This window comes from Adiantum capillus-veneris, chromosome 8, assembly GCF_014529385.1.
Source record: "Adiantum capillus-veneris isolate H3 chromosome 8, ASM1452938v2, whole genome shotgun sequence".
Taxonomy (NCBI): Eukaryota; Viridiplantae; Streptophyta; class Polypodiopsida; order Polypodiales; family Pteridaceae; genus Adiantum; species Adiantum capillus-veneris.
Genome location: NC_140938.1, coordinates 11,935,257 through 11,947,420, shown reverse-complemented (window position 1 = coordinate 11,947,420; position 12,164 = coordinate 11,935,257). Strand labels below are relative to the sequence as shown.

The window sequence follows — 12,164 nt, the reverse complement described above, 5'->3', positions numbered from 1 at the left end:
TGAGAGCAACGCTTTACAAAACCTTCGATTGTCCCCTGCAGGCTCTTGCAAGTAGCCGCAAGGAGTTGGTGCCAATCTGTCATTGCATCGGCTTCAAATTCATCTGACAGCCAGGCAGATGCAAACATTTGCTTGAAGTATACCCATGTGGCGGATACTTGCCCTTGCGTCAACAATGTCGTCCACCGTGTAAGCGCATTGTCTTTCAAGAAAGTGGCAGCTTTCCTGACCTTAAAGGCCTCTGTAAAATTCCCGCCTGCATAAGCTGTTTCAAACTGCTGGAGGAAAGTAAGGGCCTTTGCCTTATCCTCAAAGCCGTTGAAAGTGCTAAACTTTACAACTGCACCACCTTCTTTGTAAGCTTTCCGCTTTTCTAGTGCCCGCAAATTGTCATAAGGACTTGTCTGCAACATTGGCACTGTAGTAGGGATCATTGGCATTCCTTAGCCATTGACATTTTGTGTCGTAAGTGCCATATCTGGCTGCTGTCCAAAAGAACCAGCCATGCCAAAATTGCCCTGTGGCATCCCAAACTTGCCTTGATTGCTCTGAAAGCCTTGTTGCATGCCGATATTACCATACATGGGGTTTGGCATCATTCCTTGCATACCCCCAAACATTGTTCTTGGCATATATTGCTGGTTTCTAGGCGCATAACCAACCATGCTCTGAAACACTGATCCTTGAAATGGTGCAATGGAAGTGAATGTTGAACTTTGCTCAAGACAAGTGCTCCGAACTGTGCTCAAGGTTTCTTTTACCTACGGAAGGGAGAGCCTTCCGTTCCTTTAGCGAGAGAGTGCAAATGATCACAAACAAAGTGGTAAACACTGTGAATGAAGGTGCTGAGACTGAGAGATAGAGAGAGAAGAATACGACACCAGAATGTTGTCAAACCCTCCTCCGAAGGCCTCACTCTCTATGGCGAGAGCGGTCTACTATTGATTGCACAAATCTCTACAATGCTTGGACTTGCTGATGATGTCGACGACGAGGAGACGGGCTGAAATCTGAAAACGCTAAGGGCTGAAATCTGCAAATCTTTATCTCCCGAATTCCGACTCTATGTCGGTGACGACGATGCAACGACGACACGCTGAAAATGCAGATGCTGAAATCTGCGTTTTCCGGGCTGAAACTGCGAACTTCGATGGATCTCACCGTGCGGCGAGGATCTGTAGCGGGAAGGTGAGATTTGCGAGGTTCGGGACTTGTTCTGCTGTATCTGACTGCTGAAAATTGAAACCGCTGGTGCTAACTGACGTCTTGTCGCGATGGAACTGCAAACGCTAGGAGGTTGTGCTGATCCAAAAACGCTGGGCTGAACTGGAATCTTGTTGCAAAACGGCTAGGCTTCTGCTGTGATCTTGTTGTCGCCGGCTGATCTTCAATGCAAAAACGCCAGGGGGCTGATCTTGCTGAAAAACGCTAGGCCCTGCTGGCTGAAAACGCTCATTCTCCTGCCGAGGGGTCCTTGCTGAGAAGGTGCACTATAGAACATGCGGTTCCTGCTGCCTCTTCTGCCAGAATCCACTAGAGCTAGGTTTTCTTATATACTTCACTTGCTAATTTGGCCTACCCAGTTCCCAACAAAAGTCACTTAAAAGTAATAAGTGAAAAATGTCAAAAATAGGGAAAATATGTCTATGCACTGTAAAAATGCTCTTGATGGGTTCTGATGAAAATCTGATGATAATGCTGTGTGTAACCAGAGGATATGCATCTACTCTAAGTGTTTGGTCATGCACGGTCTGCAAACAGACTCACAGCAGTGCCAGATCACTTCCTAATCTAGGTTGACTGAACTGAACTGAACCCATGTCATGAAGTAGCTTGTCCACGTACACGTAGGGTCTTTCCTTGAGTGATACAGAACACTACCAAAGCTCTGATATCAATGTAAGGTGCAGCTGAGGTGAATGTTGAACTTTGCTCAAGATGAGTGCTCCGAATTGTGCTCAAGGGTTCCTTTTACTTACGGAAGGGAGAGTCTTCCGTTCCTTTAATGAGAGAGTGCAATGGACAAACAAAGTGGTGAACACTGTGAATGAAGGTGCTGAGACTGAGAGATAGAGAGAGAAGAATACGACACCAGAATGTTGTCAAAACCCTCCTCCAAAAGCCCCACTCTCTATGTCGAGAGCGGTCTACTATTGATTGCACAAATTCTACAATGCGTTGGACTTGCCGAGAATGTCGACGACGACGAGACGGGCTGAAATCTGAAAACGCTAAGGGCTGAAATGTGCAAATCTTTATCTGCTGAATTCTGACTCTATGTCGGTGACGACGGCGATGACGACGATGTGACGAAAACACAGATGCTGGAATCTGGGTTTTCCAGGCTGAAACTGCAACCTACGCTGGATTTGACTGTGCGGCGAGGATGTGCTGTGGGAAGGTGAGATCTGCGAGGTCTGGGGGTTCTACTGCTGAGTCTTGATGCTGAAAACTGAAAATGCTGGTCCTACTGTGGATCTTGTCGCGGAGAATCTGCAAACGCCAAGGAGTCATGTTGATGCAAAAACGCTAGGGCTGAATTCTGATCTTGTTGAGGAAATCTGCTAAGGCTAGGGCTGATCTGTTGTTCTGCAACTACCGAGGCTGATCTGCTATGCAAAACGCCCGGGCTGGACTGTCATGCAAAAACGCTAGGCCTTGCTGCTGATGCAGAAAACGCTAGGGTCTCTTGTGGGGGTCTGTTGAGAAGGTGCCTGTTGAACGCGAAGTTCCCGCTACCTCTACTGCCAGAAAGTGCTAGCGCTAGGTTTACTTATATACCTGACTTGCTAATTTGCCCTACCTAGTTCCCAACAAAAGTCACTTAAAAATAATAAGTGAAAAATGTCAAAAATAGGTCTATGCACTGTAAAAATGATCCTTATGGGTTCTGATGGTAATCTGATGGTCATGCTGTGTGCAACCAAAGGATATGCATCTACTCAAGTGTCTGGACATGCACGGTCTACGAACAGACTCACAAAAGTGCCAGATCACTTCCTAATCTAATTGAACTGAACTGAACTGAACTGAACCCTTGCCATGAAGTGTCCACGTACACATAGGGTTAGATGTGCACGTGACATCCCCTCCTTTTCAGAGTGAGGTACTGGTACCGAACTGCATGGCGTCGAGGGAGATCGCCAACAGGGTCTGGAATCCTAGAAGGACTCTTTGCCGGCCCACTCTGATGTGTGGGTCGTGCGATACTTGAACTTCATAAAGGTGTGCAATGCTTGCTTCTTTGGGCCGCGCAGAAAGCGACACAAAGTTATTTGTGTCTCCTTCAATGCTTCAACTTCGTCGATAGTCATGCGTCTACTTTCTTCAACAATCTCCGAGGATGAAAATTCCTGAAACCACTTCCAACACAAAAACATGAACATACCCATTCCATGTAAAGCGACTGGAAAAATTCTAGTCTGCCTTAGAGACCGTGCATGCAATGTAGATGAACATAGAGACGGAGTGCCAAACCGTTCATCAAACACACGCAAACAATGAGATCTAATCTTGACTTTTTGATCTAAATCAATCAACTGTGGCAAAACACAATGGAAATGCTGATGCTTGATGCTCAATCCTTCTTGTGCTCTTTCGGATACTGTGTCATGCCAAGGAGAGACATGGAATGTGAATTCCTTGAATGCAAACATTTCATCTTTTCATGAGTAATCCGCATACATCTGTGCTCATTCATGAGTGAATCGTGTTCATCGTACAATATGTCATGCCTATGAAAAGGGATCACATAAGGACGGTGACTAAAATACAGGAAAGCATCACGAATGAAACACTCGAACAATGCGTGCTGACTAATCATTCGTATACATAATACTTCCTGTGGGGGTTTTTTGGACCTCGACTCGAGAGCCAGGATCGGTTCTTCATGATTGATCGAATTTGCTAACCTCATGATTGATTGAATCTGCAATGAGGTTAGCTTTACTAGACAAAGTATCAACTAAACCATCATCCTTGTGAACAATCACATCTTTGTCATGCAAATCATCCTGCTTGCGAGTAATCACATCTTGATTATGCAAATCATCATACTCGTGAGAAATCACATCTTGATCATGTAAATCACCATGCTTATCATTATCATGCAAATCATGTGTGTCATGCTTTGGAAAAGAAGAGACTGAGAGAGTCTCCGTTTCTGGATTCTTTGCCATCTTCTCCTGCACATTAGAAATGAGAGATGAAGAATGAACAACTTGCTTGCCATGAATGACAAGGGGAGAGTCACTTTTGGGCATTGAAAATGAATGTATTTTTCACCCAATCAATGAGAGGGTTATGCTCACGAAACCATCGAATGCCCAAAAGCATATCACATCTTGAAAGAGGAGAGGCTACAAATTTTCTGCAGAAGGACACTTGTTGAACAGTGAACAAAACATCAAGGCACTCTTGCGTGATAAGAGAGTCCATACCGGGAGAGAAGCCTGACACCTCGAAAGGAGATGTCTTGCGAACCTCCAAGCTGGGCTCTTTCGACAAGAGGGTCACTAATCAAATCATGCATACTGCCTGGGTCAAACAATATGACGCTCAATAGCTGCCTTTCTTTCTGCTTTTCTTTCTTTTCGTTCCTCGGCCGCCAAGCGCGCTTCGCGATCCAAGGTTTCTTGTCTGTTTTGGCGTTCACGCTCCACGGCTTCCTGTCGTTCTGCTTTTCTATCTAGTTGTGCCATCGCAACGCGATCGCTTCTTGTTGTTGTGTCATCATGTCCATCATCGACTGGATCAAAGCCTCCATAGGAGTTGGTGCAATCCGTGGCGTATATGGGGAAGGGAGAGGGTCAGAAAAACCTCGTGGTGGGGAAAATTCTTCGTTGCCACTGCGATGCTCATCACCTCCATGCGAAGTATCCATTCCGCTTCGGGCAATGACCATACACTGAAGTCGTGGGTTCTTAAGTTCACGAGGAACTTGGGTTCTTGTGGGTCTTGGTTCTTGAGTTCGTTAGGTGCTTGAGGGTCTTGAGGTTCTTGAGGGTCTTGAGGTTCTTCTTTAGCTTGCAATCTGTGTTAGAGGAGGATCTTCTCTTACCCAAGCTCTTCTCTTTTCTGCGGGTGCACCCCTTGGCGGCCTTGCGCTCACACCAAGGTTGCTTTTTCCCACCTCATGTCGATTGGCCGGCCGCTAAGTGCACGGTCCGCTCTCAATGAGTGAAAAGAGAACAAGGGGAGGCTGGACAAGACCTTCTTTCTTGGGTTTCCTGTCACTCTTCAAAAACACGATTAGGAATCGACACGCCCCAGAGGACTTGGGTTACGTGCGACTGCAACAAGTAAAAAAAAATACTGTGGTTCTTTCCTTGAGCGATATAGAACATTGCCAAAGCTCTGATACCAATGTAAGGTGCAGCGGAAGTGAATGTTAAACTTTGCTCAAGATGAGTGGTCCGAACTGTGCTCAAGGGTTCCTTTTACTTACGGAAGGTGGAGCCTTCCGTTCCTTCAGTGAGAGAGTGCAATGGACACAAACAAAGTGGTGAACACTGTGAATGAAGGTGCTGAGACTGAGAGAGAGAGAGAGAGAGAAGAATACGTCACCAGAATGTTGTCAAAACCCTAATCCGAAGGCCCCACTCTCTATGGCGAGAGCGGTCTACTATTGATTGCACAAATCTCTACAATGCTTTGGACTTGTCGACGATGTCAATGACAATGAGACGGGCTGAAATCTGAAAGCGCTAAGGGCTGAAATCTGCAAATCTTTATCTGTTGAATTCTGACTCTATGTCGGTGACGACGGCGATGACGACGATGCGACGAAAATGCAGTTGCTGGAATCTGCGTTTTCCGGGCTGAAACTGCAAACTACGCTGGATCTGACCGTGCAGCGAGGATCTGCTGCGGAAGGTGAGATCTGCGAGGTCTAGGGGTTCTACTGCGGAGTCTTGATGCTGAAAACTGAAAACGCTGGTGCAATTGTGAATCTTGTCGCGGAGAATCTGCAAAATGCTAAGGGGTCATGCTGATGCAAAAACGCTAGGGCTGAGTTGTGATCTTGGTGAGGAAATCTGCTAACGCTAGGACTGATCTGCTGTTCTGCAACTGCCGGGGCTGGTCTATCATGCAAAAACGCTAGGTCTTCAGTTTGGGGGGTCTTGCTTGAGACTTCTTCTTCTTCCGTCAAGTCATTTGCAATGTAGGCAGGTCTAGGCTCTTCTCTTGGTTCGGCCAGATCTACCTTTTTTGCGTTTTCAGGTCCTTCGTAGGAATCTCCCTGTTTTCATAGTTCCCTGACAGGTTCTTCGACTATGATCTTTTGGTCTGCTTTTCTTTCTTCGGCTCACGATCCAATTTGGATTTTCTTACTTTGGCTTCCAAGCATGCTTGCTCGTGCTCACGCGCGACGGCTGCCATTCTTTCTTCATATTTGCGCTCTATGGCTGCTATTCTTTCTTCGCTTTCTAACTTCCTGTCCATCATCATCTTGTTGAATGCCTCCATAGGAGTTAGTGCAATCCGTGGCGTAGATGGGGAAGGGGGAGGGCCAGAAAAACCTCCTGGTGGGGAAAATTCTTCTTCACCTTCTTCATGCTCATCACCTTCATGCAAAGTATCCATTGCGCTTTGGGTGATGACCATCCAGTGAAGTCTTGGGTTCTTAAGTTCACGAGGAACTTGGGTTCTTGTGGTTCTTGGGGTCTTGGGTTCTTGAGAGTTTTGGTTCTCGGGTCTTGAGTGTCTTGAGGTTCTTGAGGTTCTTCTTTTGCTTGCAATCTGTGCTAGAGAAGGATCTTCTCTTCACCCGAGCTCTTCTCTTTCCCGCGGGCGCACCCCTTGGCGGCCTTGCGCTCACACCAAGGTTGCTTTTTCCCACCTCACGTCGATTGGCCGGCCGCTAAGTGCACGGTCCGCTCTCAATGAGTGAAAAGAGGAACAAGGGGAGGTTGGACAAGCCCTTCTTTCTTGGGTTTCTTGTCACTCTTCAAAAACACGATTAGGAATCGACATGCCCAAAAGGACTTGGGTTATGTGCGACCTCAACAAGCAAAAAAAGATTATGTGGTTCTTGTGGTTCTTTCCTTGAGTGATACAGAACATTGCCAAAGCTCTGATAGCAATGTAAGGTGCAGCGGAAGTGAATGTTGAACTTTGCTCAAGATGAGTGCTCCAAACTGTGCTCAAGGTTCCTTTTACTTACGGAAGGGAGAGCCTTCCGTTCCTTTAGTGAGAGAGTGCAAATGATCACAAACAAAGTGGTAAACACTGTGAATGAAGGTGCTGAGACTGAGAGATAGAGAGAGAAGAATGACACCAAAATGTTGTCAAACCCTTCTCCGAAGGCCCCACTCTCTATGGCGAGAGCGGTCTACTATTGATTGCGCAAATCTCTACAATGATTGGACTTGCCGACGATGTCAACGACGATGAGGACGACGACGAGATGGGCTGAAATCTGAGAACGCTAAGGGCTGAAATCTGCAAATCTTTATCTCCTGAATTCTGACTCTATGTCGGCGACGACGGTGGTGACGACGATGCAACGACGACGCGCTGAAAACGGAGATGCTGAAATCTGCATTTTCCGGGCGGAAACTGCAAACTTCGATGGATATGACCGTGCGGCGAGGATCTGCTGCGGGAAGGTAGATCTGCGAGGTTCGGGACTTGTTATGCGGTATCTGACTGCTGAAAACTGAAAACGCTGGTGCTAACTAAGGTCTTGTTGCGATGGAACTGTAAACGCTAGGATGTTGTGCTGATCCAAAAACGTTGGGCTGAACCGGAGTCTTGTTGCAAAAACGCTAGGCTTTTGCTGTGGTCTTGATGTCATCGGCTGATCTTCAATGCAAAAACGCCAGGGGCTGATCTTGCTGAAAAACGCTAGGCCTTGCTGGGTCTGCTGGCTGAAAACGCTCTGTCTCATGCCGGGGGGTCCTCCTGAGAAGGTGCACTGTCGAACAGGTGGTTCCTGCTGCTCTTCTGCCAGAATCCACTAGCGCTAGTTTTTCTTATATACTTCACTTGCTAATTTGCCCTACCCAGTTCCCAACAAAAGTCACTTAAAAATAGTAAGTGAAAAATGTCAAAAATAGGGAAAATAGGTCTATGCACTGTAAAAATGCTCTTGATGGGTTCTGATGGAAATCTGATGATCATGCTGTGTGCAACCAGAGGATATGCATCTACTCTAAGTGTCTGGTCATGCACGGTCTGCGAATAGACTCACAAAAGTGCCAGATCACTTCCTAATCTAGGCTGACTGAACTGAACTGAACCCATGTCATGAAGTAGCTTGTCCACGTACACATAGGGTTAGATGTGCACGTGACAAATACCCAGGATGTACCGTGGGTGGTGGAAAAACCTGATGCATTGCTTGGAAATTGGTTCCCTGTCCATTTAATTCAACATGTGGACTCTGAAAGGTGGCGGGCTGAATTGGCAAAACCTTTGAAATTGGCGTCCTAACCACTTGTTCATGGACGAAAGGAATCAGTCTTAGAGCCCCTAACTCCGCAATGTGCGAGTGATCCCTATCTTGCTGGGACGCATGAAGTACCTGGGCTTGAGCCTCATCGGGCTCTACTGGCAGTGTGGGTTGCCTTGTCTGTTGTGGTTGGGTGCACAAGTCGAGAAAACACATTCACAGCGGCAACCAACTGAGTCTTGAACGCATCATCTTCAAGTTGCCTAGTCATAAAGTCCTGCATTGGAGGAGCATTCACATTGGCAGGAGGTACAAACAAACGTGGTTGTGAACTCTCGCCAACCTCAACACTGTAGGAATTGCCTGCCTGTCTAGTGAAGAGGAACCCTCTTCCATAATGTCTTTCCCTTTGTCGGCCATAGTGTAATCTCGTGTTCCTGTACTCTGTGTCTTAGCCGCAAACCAACCAGGGCTCCCTTCTTGAGGAAAAAGTGATTCTGTCCCGGCGACGGAACCATGAAATGGGCCCGTAGGGCGGTAAACGTAGGCTTTCACCCGAAACTTTACTTTAGACTTTAGGACACAGAGAAACTTTGTAAATAAAAACCTGTAACGGGAATTGACACTTCAAACTTGGAAGCTAGAGCGCTACCAAGTAGATGCCGACACTTGTTGACCCCAAAGACTGGCACCCCTTTGGGTATTTCTTTATTGTATTCAAAGAGGGAATAAAACCTGTGATTTCCTACGAATTGCCCTGCATAATCCGGGCTGAAAATGACGCAGCATAATTGTACTAGGATGCTTTACAGACAGTATCCCCATGCAAAAAGTGACTTTCCTGACGCATACAAATACTTTGCAAAACCTGGCGAGAATTTGCAGCACTCTGAATTCTCTGTCTTCTGCCCTGAAAATGCGCCAAATCACGCGCACAGCAGTCCGCTCGCGTCCTCGGACCTCCCGGGGGTATTAGGGATTGTTTAGGGCCGAAACCCTAAACCTGCAAAAATACACAGCAGGTGTCACGAGGACGTGGCAACTGCTAACCTTAGTTGTTTGTTCTTTCCAATGATTTTTGTTTAATTTTTGAGACCCTCTTTTTGAAGTTGCAAATGGTCGGACATCATATCGCCAATGTGAACGGTAGTTTCACTCGCAGACAGGTTGTTGGTCTGCACTGGAACTCGTAAAGTAAAAGGATGTCTAGGCTCAGTTCAAGATCATGTAGGTACCCCCGTCGCACTTAGCAAGTTGGTGGATACTAGGAAGTGAGTTCCAGCAGAGGAATTGGTTTCGTGCAAGTTTTGGGACTGTTATGCTACCGAAATTTGGCCAAAACAGGTGGTATCTAGTTGGATACAGGTAAAGAATTCCTAGGACTCTACTATGTAATTTACCCTCTCAAAGTATAAAGAAATACCAAAAGGGGCGCAATTTTGGGGCCTACAGGTTGTCGGCGTACGCTCGGAACATTCTAGCTTCCGAGCTGTGTGTGTGCTTAAGTGTTAATTACCGTCGCAGGTTTCCTTTGCACGTTCTCTCTATGTGCGTCTAAAGTAAAGAATTTCGGGTGAAAGCCAAAGCCTACCGCCCCACGGGCCAATTTCAGCAGGCTGTATTTCCCTGTTTTGGGCTCCGTTTCGCGAGCCGGTCACATCCGTAGCAAGTCCTCGAGCTCCCGCACCTGTAGGGCTACTTGCCCTTTGAATCGGACGAGATTTCTCGTGTAAAATCTCTTTGAATTCACCTATACCTGCGGGGGATTAGCAACTAGCTAATCTAGTACTTGTGCAAGAGGCTCTTGCCTCGGCAATCGCGCATGAACCCACACAATTGTACATACAAATGAAAAGCCCTCGAGCGGGGCATCACAATTTTGTATTCAAAAGGGGGGAGAGGTGCGCGAGAGACAATCTATAGTCACTTAAAGAGTGAAAATCAGCCTCCTCTCTTGAAATGGGCGCCCCCTCTTCATGCAGATTTGGCAAAAGCATTTGGAGCCGCCATGTGTCCACTTAGCCTCTTTTGAGTTAATTTCCGAGTACCCACCAACTTATAAGTGTAGCGAGGGGGCCTAAATGACTTTGAACTGAGCCTAGACACCCTTTTACTGCTCGGGTTCCAGTGCCGACTAGCCCGACTATCTCGTGGCGACTTGCCCTTCCCAACTACGGATGAAACTCTTGGCCGTCGGCCATTTTACACTGGCCACACAATGTCCGGCCATTTGTGACTTCAAAAAGAGGGTCCCAAAAATTAAATAAAATTCATCGGAAAGAAAGCAACAACTAAGGTTAGCAGTTGCCACGTCCTCGTGACAATAATTAGCAATTGCCACGTCCTCGTGACAGTAGCCATGTTTTCTAATTCAACCTCAGATCAATTCAGCGTTTTCAGATTCAGATCAGATCAATGTTTTCAGATTCACATCAGATCAGCGTTTTCAGATTGAGATTAGATCAGCGTTTTCAGATTTCAGCCATCTTTAGTCGTCATCCTTGGCGATAGCATTCAGCCATAGTCTCGTCGTTGTCGTGGTTGTCGTCACAGTACCAAGCACCAGCAGTACCAAGTACCGGCAGTATCTAGTCGTTACCGTCGTCGTCATCGTCATTGTCATCGTCATCGTCGTCGCCACGTAGTATCAAGCATCTACACAGTACCCCTTAGCACTTCATCAATACCCAATATCAATAGCATCAAGTACCCATTAGCATCTCAGCATCTCACCATTTAGCATCATTGTATTAGCATTTGTGCAAGTAATGAAGCAAGTACTTGCTCTGGCAACAGAGCAAGGGGACCCTTGTGGGTGGTTGGGACCCGACATTCGGTGTCGTCTCTCTCTCTCTCTCTCTCTCTCTCTCTCGTGTCTCTCTTTTATTCAGTTTATTATTCAGTTTAGTTCATTTCTTTCAAGTGAAGTGAAGTGTCCTTGTGTTTGTGCGGAGTACTAGATCCTAGCAAAATTCTTAAACTCTTCCGCGGACCGCTGCACTTGACACTTTGCTTGTTTTCCCTTGACTTCCACATGCATTGGTTCTCCCAGCTCAATGAAAGGGACCACCCGAGACAATTGTTTAGTTTGTATATCTATTTCTACAGTATATTCAAATTCATCTTGTTAATCTTCATGCCTTTGTGTGTCCCATCCATTAGGAAGACCTCCAATTCGGATATGTCTTTCTATGCTGTGTACTCTCTCCTTTTCTTTAATAACAGACGTTGTCTTTGGAAAAGCTTTGCTGGTTTACCTTAGCAGTAGATTTGTCTTCTTCAATCCTTGGTGGGTGCTCTTCCATTGCTGTTTGCTTTGTTGTCAACTCTTGTACTTTTTTCTGAAGCTCTGCTATGTGTTCCTCCTCCTACTGCAGCTCGTGTTTGACAAGATTGAGTTCAGCCTGTAATTTCTTCATTTCCTGTAGCAAGTAATATTCCCATGCTGTTGGTTTTGTGACCGGTGGAGGGATGCGATCTGGTTGTGTCAGGTTGTCGGCAAAAGACTTCCTTTGCTTCCCTGCCATAGTGTGGCTGTGTATGTAAGGGGGGGGGTGTTAGGGAGCTGCCCACCAAAGGCGGGGTCCCCTCCCTCAACCCCCTTGGGGGCTATTGCCTTACCCTAAAGCCCTAGAGGCTGCTGAAACAGAGAACAAAGAAAATGCAGCTGATGGCAGCAGGTGCGCGAGGGAGAAAGAGCTGGCGGAGAGCAGAGAGAGAGAGAGAGAGAGAGAGAGAGAGAGAGAGAGAGAGAGAGAGAGAGAGAGAG

The 12,164-nt window shown here is 46.6% G+C and overlaps 1 protein-coding gene across 1 annotated transcript in view; it reads left to right on the top strand.

The window, feature by feature from the left end:
* LOC147451676 (BTB/POZ domain-containing protein) overlaps positions 1-12,164 on the top strand; it is a 97,521-nt gene that overhangs the window by 22,042 nt on the left and 63,315 nt on the right. The window lies entirely within an intron of this gene.